This window comes from Dipodomys spectabilis, unplaced genomic scaffold, assembly GCF_019054845.1.
Source record: "Dipodomys spectabilis isolate Male_0828 unplaced genomic scaffold, ASM1905484v1 ptg000001l, whole genome shotgun sequence".
Taxonomy (NCBI): domain Eukaryota; kingdom Metazoa; phylum Chordata; class Mammalia; order Rodentia; family Heteromyidae; genus Dipodomys; species Dipodomys spectabilis.
Window position 1 is genome coordinate 11,957,549 of NW_024870678.1, and position 11,245 is coordinate 11,968,793.

Consider the following 11,245-nt stretch of genomic DNA (forward strand, 5'->3'; position numbering starts at 1 on the left):
GATGAAAATAAATGGTTTTTAAAGAAGGACCCTTATGTAAAATGGACGTAATAAACATGAACAAAAAAATTGACTATAAAAACAATGAAATTACCTGTGTCTAGTGGTGCATGACTATAATCCCAGCATCTGGGAGCTGAGGTAGGAGGATCCAGAGCTCCAGGTCCACTTGAGCTATACCACATGACCTTGTCTCAAAATTTTTTATTTTGATTGATCATAAGTAGTCATTTCCTACCTGTGATGAAACAGTTTATAGAAGTTAGTGTTAACTCCAGGTGAGAATTGTTTCTAAGGACTTGGAGAAAATGGATATGAATATGTAAGACTGTGCAAAATCTGTTTTCCAACAAAAACAAATGGTGAAAATCAAAGAAAAAGCTACTTATGATGATTTGAGTCTTCATGCGTTCAAGTCCTTACACATTTATGGAGCATGCAAGGGCGTACTCAAAGCAGACTGAGGTCTAAACCATTGGCTAGAGAGGGATGGAGGGATATGGCTCAGCACCGCAGGGCTGTGGGTGCCGAGCTCCTGCTGGCCCTGATCATCCGAGGAGTGCCGAGCTACTGCTGGCCCTGATCATCTGAGCCCAACAATGGAAATCTTGTAGATAATGAATTTTATTTTGAAATCTGATTTTAAATCAATTCAACTTGAAATAGAAACGCAATGTGGGTTGAACTAATGTGTCTTTGGTTGTTGTACAGAGGGGTTACAGTTCACAAGTCAGGTAATGAGTATACTTCTTTTTTGGAAAATGTCACCCCTTCTTTTGCTCTCCCCATTTCCCTCTCCCATTCCTGCCTACAAGTTGAACAGTTCATTTTTCCACATGATGTGGGCTGACTTCTTCCTCTTTCTCCTCCTCCCCCTCCTCCCCCTCCTCCCCCTCCTCCCCCTCCTCCTCCTCCTCCTCCTCCTCCTCCTCCTCCTCCTCCTCCTTCTTTTTTGGGGGAGAGCGGTGACTTCTTTTTAAAAAATCAGGAAGTGCTTGGTGCCTTAGAGAACCTGGAAGCTAGACATAATTTTTGTTACCAATGACACTTCTCATGATTTTCTTATCTTTTTTTTTTTTTTTGTCAGTTGTGGGGCTTAAGCTTTGGGTCTGGGCACTGTCCCTGAGCTCTTCAGCTCAAAGCTAGCACTCTACCACTTGAGCCACAGTGACACTAACAGTTTTCTGGTGGTTAATTGGAGAGGAGAGCCTCATGGACTTTCAGTCTGGGGCTGACTTTGAACTGCAAGCCTCAGATCTCAGCCTTCTGACTAGCTTGGATTACAGGCTTGAGCCACTGGCAACCAGTGATTTCCTTATCATAACAAGTATTTAGCATCAAGGTTCTTTTTTTTCCCTCTCTCTCCCTCTCAATTGCATTTTGCAGGGGAGTTAAAGGCAGAAAAATCTGGTACCATTTTTCTGGAGTTGAGAGCTATTTTCCTTCCTTTGTGCACCATGCTCCTGCATTGGAGCAGGTGTCTTGTAGAGTAATGTGGATGGCTAGTTGAGTAATTTGGTTCTATGTTAGAAAAATGCCTGGCTTATGGATCCTACCTACAGTCAGGGGGTCATATCACATGATTCCTGATTCCTTAGATCTGATTTCAAGCTATAATTACATGGTTCTGAGCCATTTCTGGTAATGTGCTTGATTCTCTCTTAATGTGAATAGTACCATTTACTGTTTATGGAAATCTCTCTTCTGCTTTCAAAAAGAAAAAAAAAAAACAGTACTCTTTCCCACTCCCAGTCTTAAAAGTGAATAGGAACTCCTCTAGTAACTCTTCTTAAGTGAATGACAAACCTTGAGTGTTTTGTCCTTAGATTAACAAAAAAATCCTTGTACCAACTTACATTCCAAAGTGATGCAAATCTCTTACCACAAAAGGTTTAATTCATACCTAAAATGTTGCTATTATCTTGAGTAATAATATATAATTAAGTCTATTGGCTGAGTTCTCATGCTTTTTTTTTTTTAATCAGTGATTCATTATGGTCAAGAAAGCAGCCTCAGATCTGAGCTCATTTTATTAAAGCCCTTGTGTGAAATACTCAACGAACAGGGTTTTCTTGATTCATCTGATGTCAAGGTAGTTCATGTGCTTTTATGAAAACCTGAGTATATGCCAAGTTCTCTTTATTATCCATTGCAACTTTTGGTCTGGAAATGTTTATAATGTTACCATAAAACAGAACAAAGAGAAAAAGGAAAGGCTCATGTAGACCAAACATAATCATTGTATATTCTATAAAGCAACACCAAAAGCAAACAAGTTATAGAATGTAAGGTCTTACTGTTTCCACTGCTATTTCTTGGTATTCTCAGAGTTCCTGAGTTTTCAGAAGAGGTTAGATACATGGACCAAACTAGTTCAGAGAAGTTGCTCTTCCCCACCAATTTTGTAGCTAAGGATTCTAATAGCATGAGCCAGTTTCTCCTGATGGAAATTATTAAAATAACAGATAGTCTATTCCTTGGGTAACAAGCCAATGCCACAAGTGAGTAGAAGTTAAGAACAAAAGATGAACTCCAATGTTGTCTCCTTTTTTGGTAGTAATTGGATGTCTAGAAGTGACAGCAAACCAGAGAACTTGTTCTCTGTGAAGACTAGATGTACTAGTGTTGGGTAAAAAGAAAGCTAGATCAATTTAAATAACATATACACTTTAAAAGGAGTAATTTGGGTCTTTTAATTTAATAGAGCAGAATACAGGTTTAAAAAAAGGGCAACCATTTTGCTTTTTTTTTTTTAAAGGAATTTTTTGAAATAAAAAAGCTGACTATATGTCTCACAAAAATGTAGCTGCCTTTCAAAATTATTCTTCAGGCTTGCTAGAGGTGTTTCTTTTCAGAGATTTGAGACTAGGGAAAAGACAGAGTAAGAGCTAAAGTAGTTTCTAACTTGAGGAAAGAAATAATTTATTTGAAAGAGTAATCTATTTTTCCCTTGACCTTGGATGATTCCTCTCAGCTTTAGTTTGATTTTTATAATAAGTAGTTGAAACGCAAATTACAACTTTTAAAGTAAGAGCTCTTAATCTAGAGTTCTTTTAGTCCTTGCAAGAAATAATTTTAGGATTCATGTGCTGTTGAAATTACAAGTCATATTTTATTATAGTTAATCACAGCTACTATTAAGAGAGAGGTAATAATATATATATGTATATATATATATTTCCCTCTGCTAAGATCAGCTGGTGAGACTGTACTTTTAACATTATTGCAATGTTCTCACTAATTATCTAATCACAGGACAAAGATTTAGCAGAACTGGGCAGGTCAAGGCAGCTTCGGCTATGGGGTTCCCAGTTAAAGTAAAAGTTTTGTAGGCTGTGTGACCTATTTATCTTGAAAGATGCTGACTTATTTTAACCTGCTGCCAAGTCTGAGTCAGGGCTATTATTTCTGTGTTTGAATAACTGCTTTTAATGGAAGTGCAGGTGACAACTTCTCAGGGAATGAGACATGATACACAGGAGCCTTCCCTGTAATCCTTCCTTTTATTACCTTCAGGTTGACTTCATCAACACATTTATTACTATCACTGAGGCAAATCCTCACCAGTTACACTGCTCAAGTATTATGTGTACTTTATAGATGAATAAAACAAGATGGTACTAAGTCCAATGGTATCATGTGAACACAACGAATTCAGTACTATAATGTGTTTCTAGCTGATCTCACTTGAGCTGTGAATAGGTCATATTAAATCCTCACAGTTTATGTACTTTTCTGACAGCTATCTAAATCTCTTATATTTATGATACCTCTGTAGCAACTTTTTTTTCTTTTGTCTCATGGGAATGAACTTGATCAGCAGTTATTCTCAAAATGATAGTTTACATAATGTTAGCCTGAGAACTTTGCGAAAACACAGACTCCAGGGACCCTAGGCTGATGCTACAGATAATGTGACAGAAGCCAAGAGCCATCTGCTTTTACATACATCCTGGGTGGTTTTGAGACAGGTAGCTCATAGACAGCACTTTAATTAACCTCATTCTACCGAGAGTCTTTAGTAAAGAGTTATTAGATGTAACTGTTTTCTGTTTCCTTCTTGGGACTTGTTATACTCCTTCAAATTTTCATTTCCCCCCACAAAGTAGAAGTTAGCTAAAACTCCCACTTCAGAGAAGCTTCTTGTCTATGTACGAAATGTTTAGAGGTCCTGAGTTTAAATATGTTGCAGTAAGTACTGCTAATGCATCATATTTGGTCATTATCTGTATTTTGCCTATGGAAACCCTGGTTTGATTGTCATTTATGGAAGATAGTTCAAGGATATGTTGGTGTTGAGATCTACATGGTATCAGCTAGAACTTTGAAATAAAAGAAGATATGAGTAGATTTTAATTGTGACTGTAGTTACAACTAGTTTGGCTCTACATTTAGAAGTAGAAAAAAAACACATAAATCTTCTCTGACTACCACAAAGGAACCTTGCAAATACAAATAAGGCAATGTGTATGCAAATATTTCATTAGGTGATTATTTCTGCACAGCTATGATAATAAAGCATGTCGAATAAACATAGGCAGAAACACTTTATTTGGGCATTATTTTAGGCTGTCTATCTTTTAAAAGACCAACTGAATGGAGAGAAACTTTGGGAACTTCTGGGAACTTCGGCTTTGGAAACTGACATTCAAAGTTATCAGAAGGTGATCACATATGGGAGATTGAGAAGTGATTTTTGTTGCTTCTTGGCAATAGACACAAGTAGTATTTGTAGGCATAGTGAGAGTTTGTTGCTGGGCAGTTGGGCTGTGACACATCATTTTCACCTTCATTTGGGCAAAATAGATGTGACTTGAGATCTACGACCTTTACTTCCTCTTTCTTAGATCTTAGTCACAACGTGACCCCCCAGATGTACTTTTCTTCCTTCCTCCTTCCTCCTTTCTCCTTCCTCTTCTTCCTTCCTTTCTTTTCCCTCTTCTTAATCTGTCTGTTAAGTTGCCTGATGATGATATATGCTCCTGAAGGAACAGCCCAAAGAACAACACAGAGTTTACATATCACTATCAACTGCCAGACATACCATAATCTTGGCATCTCCATTTGGAAGTGACGATTAGTGTTCAGTAACTGTTGATTGAGCACACATGGAAACTGCCTTGCTGGATAATTTGCAGTTATGTCTCTCTGCCTTGAAAACAGAGAGAACTGATTACTATAACCAGAAATACATGTTCTAACAAGCATAACATTTTATTTGTGAAGAGAAAGAAAAGGAAAGTATTTTACCTCCATCTTCAAGAACTAAAACTCACGATCATTTGCATTATCATGATAATTTTGCATTCATCTAAAACCCATAAGTTTTTTACTTTGGGTGAAAAAGTTGGGCAGGAATATTGATTTGTTGTAATTTCTTCGTACAGATTGAAATTATTTTAAGGGAATGTGTATCGAATTTTAACTAAATTCAAGTGGAGTAGGCACATACACGGAATATGAATTGCATATAGAATTCATCAGATTTTTCTTGTATGAATTAAAAACTGATAATTAGCTAAACAATGCAGAGAATTATCACATAAGACAGATGGGTATTGGTGCAGTTTTCTTTGGATGATACATAACCAGCATCCTAGGCAGGAATGTGCATTGAGAAAGCTCGGGGAGTGTTGGCCAATCACATATGAAAAGCTGTGCTGGTTATTACAGACATAGAAATGTATCTTTTATTGGAGAAGTGCCTCTTTCCTGGAGAACTATGTCTATAGTCTTGCCAAGTTGTCTTTGCTAGCCTGAGTATAACTTGAAACTTAATTTTCAGCTAATTTCTGATTACTCTATAACAGGCTCAAAAGTATATGATGGTATGTCAACTCTCAATTCTTACAAATCAGCTTACTAACTTCTTAAAATGACTTACCTTTATGTTTCTGAATTTCTAAAGAATCAAATCATATAATAGCAGGTAGTGAATGTACTTGAAAAGATAATTTTAAGACATATGAGAGTTGCTTCAGATCTAGTCTACCTACTTCAGCTAAGAAATCTGCAAATTACTGCAAGAGGTTTTTGACATTTGGCAAAATGGCATAGTTTACAATCAAGAATCATTAGGAAAAGTGTGCCTTTAAATTCATTCATCAGATGTTTGACAGCAAGGACCTCTGCCCTCATTTTCCACTACCTTTTGAAAGCCTTTCAGAGTGTTGTACATGTTGTAAAGAAACACTGATTATCTAACAACCCGACTCTTCTCATATAAGAAATAAATTGAAGAGAATTCGTCTTATAAAATAGTTGTGGGGAAAGTTTGGTGTCGCGGGTATGCCTGTAATACCATCACTGGGAAGGTAGGGGCAGGAAGTTCTTGAGTTCCAGCCAGGCTGGGCTACATCAGGAGACTCTGGTCACAATAAAACCAAGGCAGAGGATGGCTCTGTGGTAGAGTGTGTAGCTACATATTCAAGTCTCTGTGATTGGTTCCCAACACCTCAAAACTATGGAGGGAGTTGGCCGTTGTTTCTGTTGGCAAAGGAGGCAGTGGGAAGGGGTTGGATGGACACGAAGTGACAGAAATAAGGAAACCACAATGAAAACAGGAACTCCTGTAGGTTTGTGCCTATAAGCCTCTAACTTCTAGGATGCGGATATTGTGACAGAGAAACTATAGGTTCTGGACTGGAAGCTGAACATGCACTGGGCCCAGGAGCCAGAGAAACTGAGTCATCAGATCCAGCAGGAGTTGAATCCTTGGGGACCCCGTGGCTGACCCCCTCCATTGCCCAGGTGAGCTGACAAGTCTGCGAGGTCCAGCAGTGTGGCTTCCCTGGACCTGCTTCCTGAAGAACAGGTTTGCATTTCCAATTGTGGTCCTTGTTCACTCTTAACCCTACAGGGAAGGGAAAACTAAGAAGGAAGTTTCACCTTAGTCAAGTTGACATAATACAAATCCACTGTAGCCTAATCCATCAATTTCGCCTCTACTTTTGATTTTGGTCGGTCATGAGGCTTGAACTCAGTGCCTGGGTGCTGTTCCTGAGCTCTTTTTCTCAAGCCTAGTGTTCTATCACTGTGAACCATAGCTACACTTCTGTTTTTTCTATTGGCTAACTGGAGATAAGAGTTTCACGGATTTTCTTGCGTAGGCTGCCTTTGAACCATGATCCTCAGATCTCAGCCTCCTGAGTAGCTAGGAATACAGGTGTGAGCTACCTGTGCCTGGCTCTTATACACATTCCTTTTAATGACCCTTAACTTCCAACTAACAGCCAGAGGAAAATCTTGCATGTGCCTAACATCAACACACTATCCCTCATACAGCTGGAATCGCACTGATTCTTCCCCTCATGAAGGTATCACACATTGCTTTGTCTTTTGGTGATGTTCATCTCTCTTCTAACAGAATCACATTTCAGTCTAAATGTGTAATAACTTCAGTATTGAACTAAATTGTTAATAGCTATTCATTCCCAAAAGGTTCCTGATCCCTAACCTTCCTGGGTGTTTTTATTGCCTTAAAAAGTCCAGCCGGGCACTGGTGGCTCACGCCTGTAATCCTAGCTACTCAGGAGGCTGAGATCTGAGGATCGCGGTTCAAAGCCAGCCCGGGCAGGAGAGACCGTGAGACTCCTATCTCCAATAAACCACCAGAAAACCGGAAGTGGCGCTGTAGCTCAAGTGGTAGAGCGCTCGCCTTGAGCTGAAGAGCTGAGGGACAGCGCCCAGGCCCAGAGTTCAGGCCTCACGACCGACCAAAAAAAAAAAAAAAAGTCCAATGGAAGCCAGGCACTGGTGGCTCATACCTATAATCCTAGCTACTCAGAAGGGGGAGCTCTGAGGATTGAGGTTCAAAGGGAGCTCAGGCAGCAAAGTCCCTGAGACTCTTTTTTTTTTTATGGGGGTTGGGGGGAGTCCGGTTGTGAGGCCTGAACTCTGGGCCTGGGCGCTGTCCCTCAGCTCTTCAGCTCAAGGCTAGCGCTCTACCACTTGAGCCACAGCGCCACTTCTGGATTTTTTTCTTTTTGGTTATGTGGTGCTGAGGAATCGAACCCAGGGACTCATGCATGCAAGGCAAGCGTTCTACCACTGAGCCACCTTCCCAGCCTCCCTCCTCGCCCTCCCCACCCCAGACTCTTTTTTTTTGTGTGTGTGTGAAAATACTGTACAGAGGGGTTACAATTACACGGGCAAGATAGTGAGTACATTTCTTATCAAGCATTGTAGCCTCCTCCTTTGTTTACCCTTCCCATCCCTTTCCATCCTCCCTCCCTCCCCCCCCCCCCCCCCCCCCCCCCCCCCCCCCCCCCCCCCCCCCCCCGCAAGTTGTAAAGTTCGTTTTTGACATGCAACTTGTACTTCTCATTTTGCAACAGGTCCACCTGTATCCTTATTTAAACGACTTGTTTTTCCCCTTCCCCTCCACAAATTATACCGACATCAAATACAGTGAAAGCAGGGGTTATACTGTGGGGGAGGGACATACAAAGCAACAAAGAAATAATCTTATAATTGCGTTAGAAACAAATGCATGAAAGAAAAAAAAAACATTTAAAATACATATCTTAGGGTTCATTTTCCTAACATCACATTATCTGACTTTTTCCGCTTGACTCATACATACACTAGATATTGCAAATAAGGGAAATCATGGGACCTATGTTTCTTTGGGCTTGGCTTACTTCACTTAATATAATTTTTTCCAAGTCTTTCCATTTCCTAACAAATGGGGGCAATGTCATTCTTTCTGATGGAGGCATAGAATTCCATTGTGTATATATACCACATTTTCTTGATCCATTCATCTACTGAGGGGCATCTGGGTTGGTTCCAGATCTTAGCTATGGTATATAATGCTGCAATAAACATAGTTGTGCTGGCAGCTTTAGTGTGGTCTTGTTTGTAAACATTTGGGTAAATGCCCAAAAGTGGGACTGCTGGGTCATAGGGGAGCTCTATGTGGAGTCTTTTGAGGACCCTCCATACTACTTTCCAAAGTGGTTGAACAAGTTTACATTCCCACCAACAATGAAGTAAGGTTCCCTTCTGTCCACATCCCCTCCAGCATCTGTGGTTATTAGAGTTCTTGATTTTTGCCATTCTAACTGGGGTGAGGTGGTATCTCAATGTTGTTTTGATTTGCATTTCTTTTATGGCTAGGGAGGTTGAGCATTTCTTCATGTGTCTATTGGCCATCCTTCTTTCTTCTTCAGAGAAGTTTCTCTTTAAGTCATTGGCCCACTTATTTATGGGCAGTTGTTTCTTTGAGGATTTGTTGTTGAGCCCCCCAAACTCTTATTGCCAATTAACCACCAGAAAATTGGAAGTGAAGCTGTGCTTCAAAGTGGTAGAGCAGTAACCTTGCTCAGGGACAGCACTCAGGCCATGAGTTCAAACCTCCTGTCTGACAAACAAAATAAAAACAAAAACCCTCCAATGGATTCCCTGGGGCATTTTCTAATCCAGACATAGTATTCAACTATATAGTAGAAACTCATTTTCCCTCAATATTTGCATTAATCATTTCCACTGTAGCAGATGATTTGTTAATGTAGGAAGTCTAAAGACATCTAGTGCATATATCATTTTCCAGTAGTATTCCTCTGGCAGCAGCCCTCTCTTCTCAGTAACTAAGACCTTTGGAGCAACAAATGTCAAAGGGTGGGGGGCAGGAAGAAAGAATTTCATTGGTGGGTCACTAGTGTTAATGATTAGAGAGGTCAACTGGCATTGACGTTTGCATGGTAGCCTGTTGCCTTTTGCAAGATCTACTTTTGTTATGGGGCCACTAAAAACGGACAGATTTTCAGGTTGCTTGTAAGTGTGGCAAAGTGGTATCTCGAATGATGGTAAAATACAAGTTGCCTTCAAGCAATATAGAGATACAACAATGATATTGTACCTCTTTCTTCATGGAAAGAGGAGCCAGACACACCACAATATGAAATTAGTTTTAGAAGGGAAATGCCCCAGACCACTGATCCACTAGCAACCTCACTGATTTTTTTAGGTGAATTTTTAGGCACACGATTGCTTTATCCTGTCTAGTGTTATGCCCACTTCCTGTTCACACGATGCAATCAATGATATCAAATGTAATAGATGGAAGTGAATTAATAAACAAATGGGAAAGTGAAGGCATCTTGCTGAGCCTGCCACTCTTGAAAGCTGAGCTTCCAGCTTCCCATAATAAACAGGACATCCTGTAGCCCCTCAATATGCATCTTGTCTCAGGATATAGTAATGCTAAAGGAGAGATTGCAACAGGAGTTGCTGATGCTGTTGGCCCAGCTGCTGCCCTCTGCAATCCATAGGCCCACAAAGGCGCACAGATCTGTATATGATGTACAAGGCCCTGTGGTAGACTCCTGAGGGTAAGGGAATAGGACAAATCTTTCACTTTGACTTTGAGTGAACAATGCTTCTCATAGGCTACACTAAGACGGTGCAAGGGAGGAAATGCTGGGAAATGTAGTTCCACGGTTAGCTAAATTGATACATGTCCAACTCATCACATCAGGATGTCTTTGATCCCAGATGGAGACACAACAAAAACTTTTCAGAGCAAGAACCATTCCCTGGAATTCTTAAATCAGTGAAAATGTCTGCACAGTGTAGAAAAGTTCAAACAAGGATTTCTTTCCATCTGTTTTTCAGTTAAAATCCTTTTTTTAAAAAAAGGAAAGCATTCCTATGGTGGGCTGGTAAGGTTCACAAAATATTGCATTTGTGGATTGAAAGCCAAGAAGAGCAGGAGACACAATGCAGAGCGAAGAACAAAAGGAAGAAGAAGCAGGAAAATCAGAGAGCCCACGTGATGGAGATAAGTAGCAGGGGTTGGTGTCCTCAAAAGCAGACCAGAGTGAGGGTCAACCAAAAGGTGTGTCAGCAGAGATGTAGGACAGTGCTGTCTGCTTGGACAGGGTCCCGTGGGCTTAGTTGCCTCTGAAAGAACAGGTATATGATGCTGCCATTCTGCTGTTCTTTGTTCCAGGGTCTTACCTTATCTAGTCTGGCCTAAGAACTTCGATGTCAGCCTCCAGAATATCAGGATTATAGATATGTGTCACCATGCCTGGCTGTCCAATTTATATAAAAATGTGTTTAGTATATGATTTCAGTATCATAAATTTAATTTTGGAGGCATTTTTCCTCTTTTTTGAGTGAACAAAATATGATTTGTTGCTACTTTAAGGTATACAAATAGTAAACATAATTCAAAAAAGTTAGTCTTAATTCTTTTGAGTAACCGAGGTATTTGATGACTATAGAAATTGCGGACTCT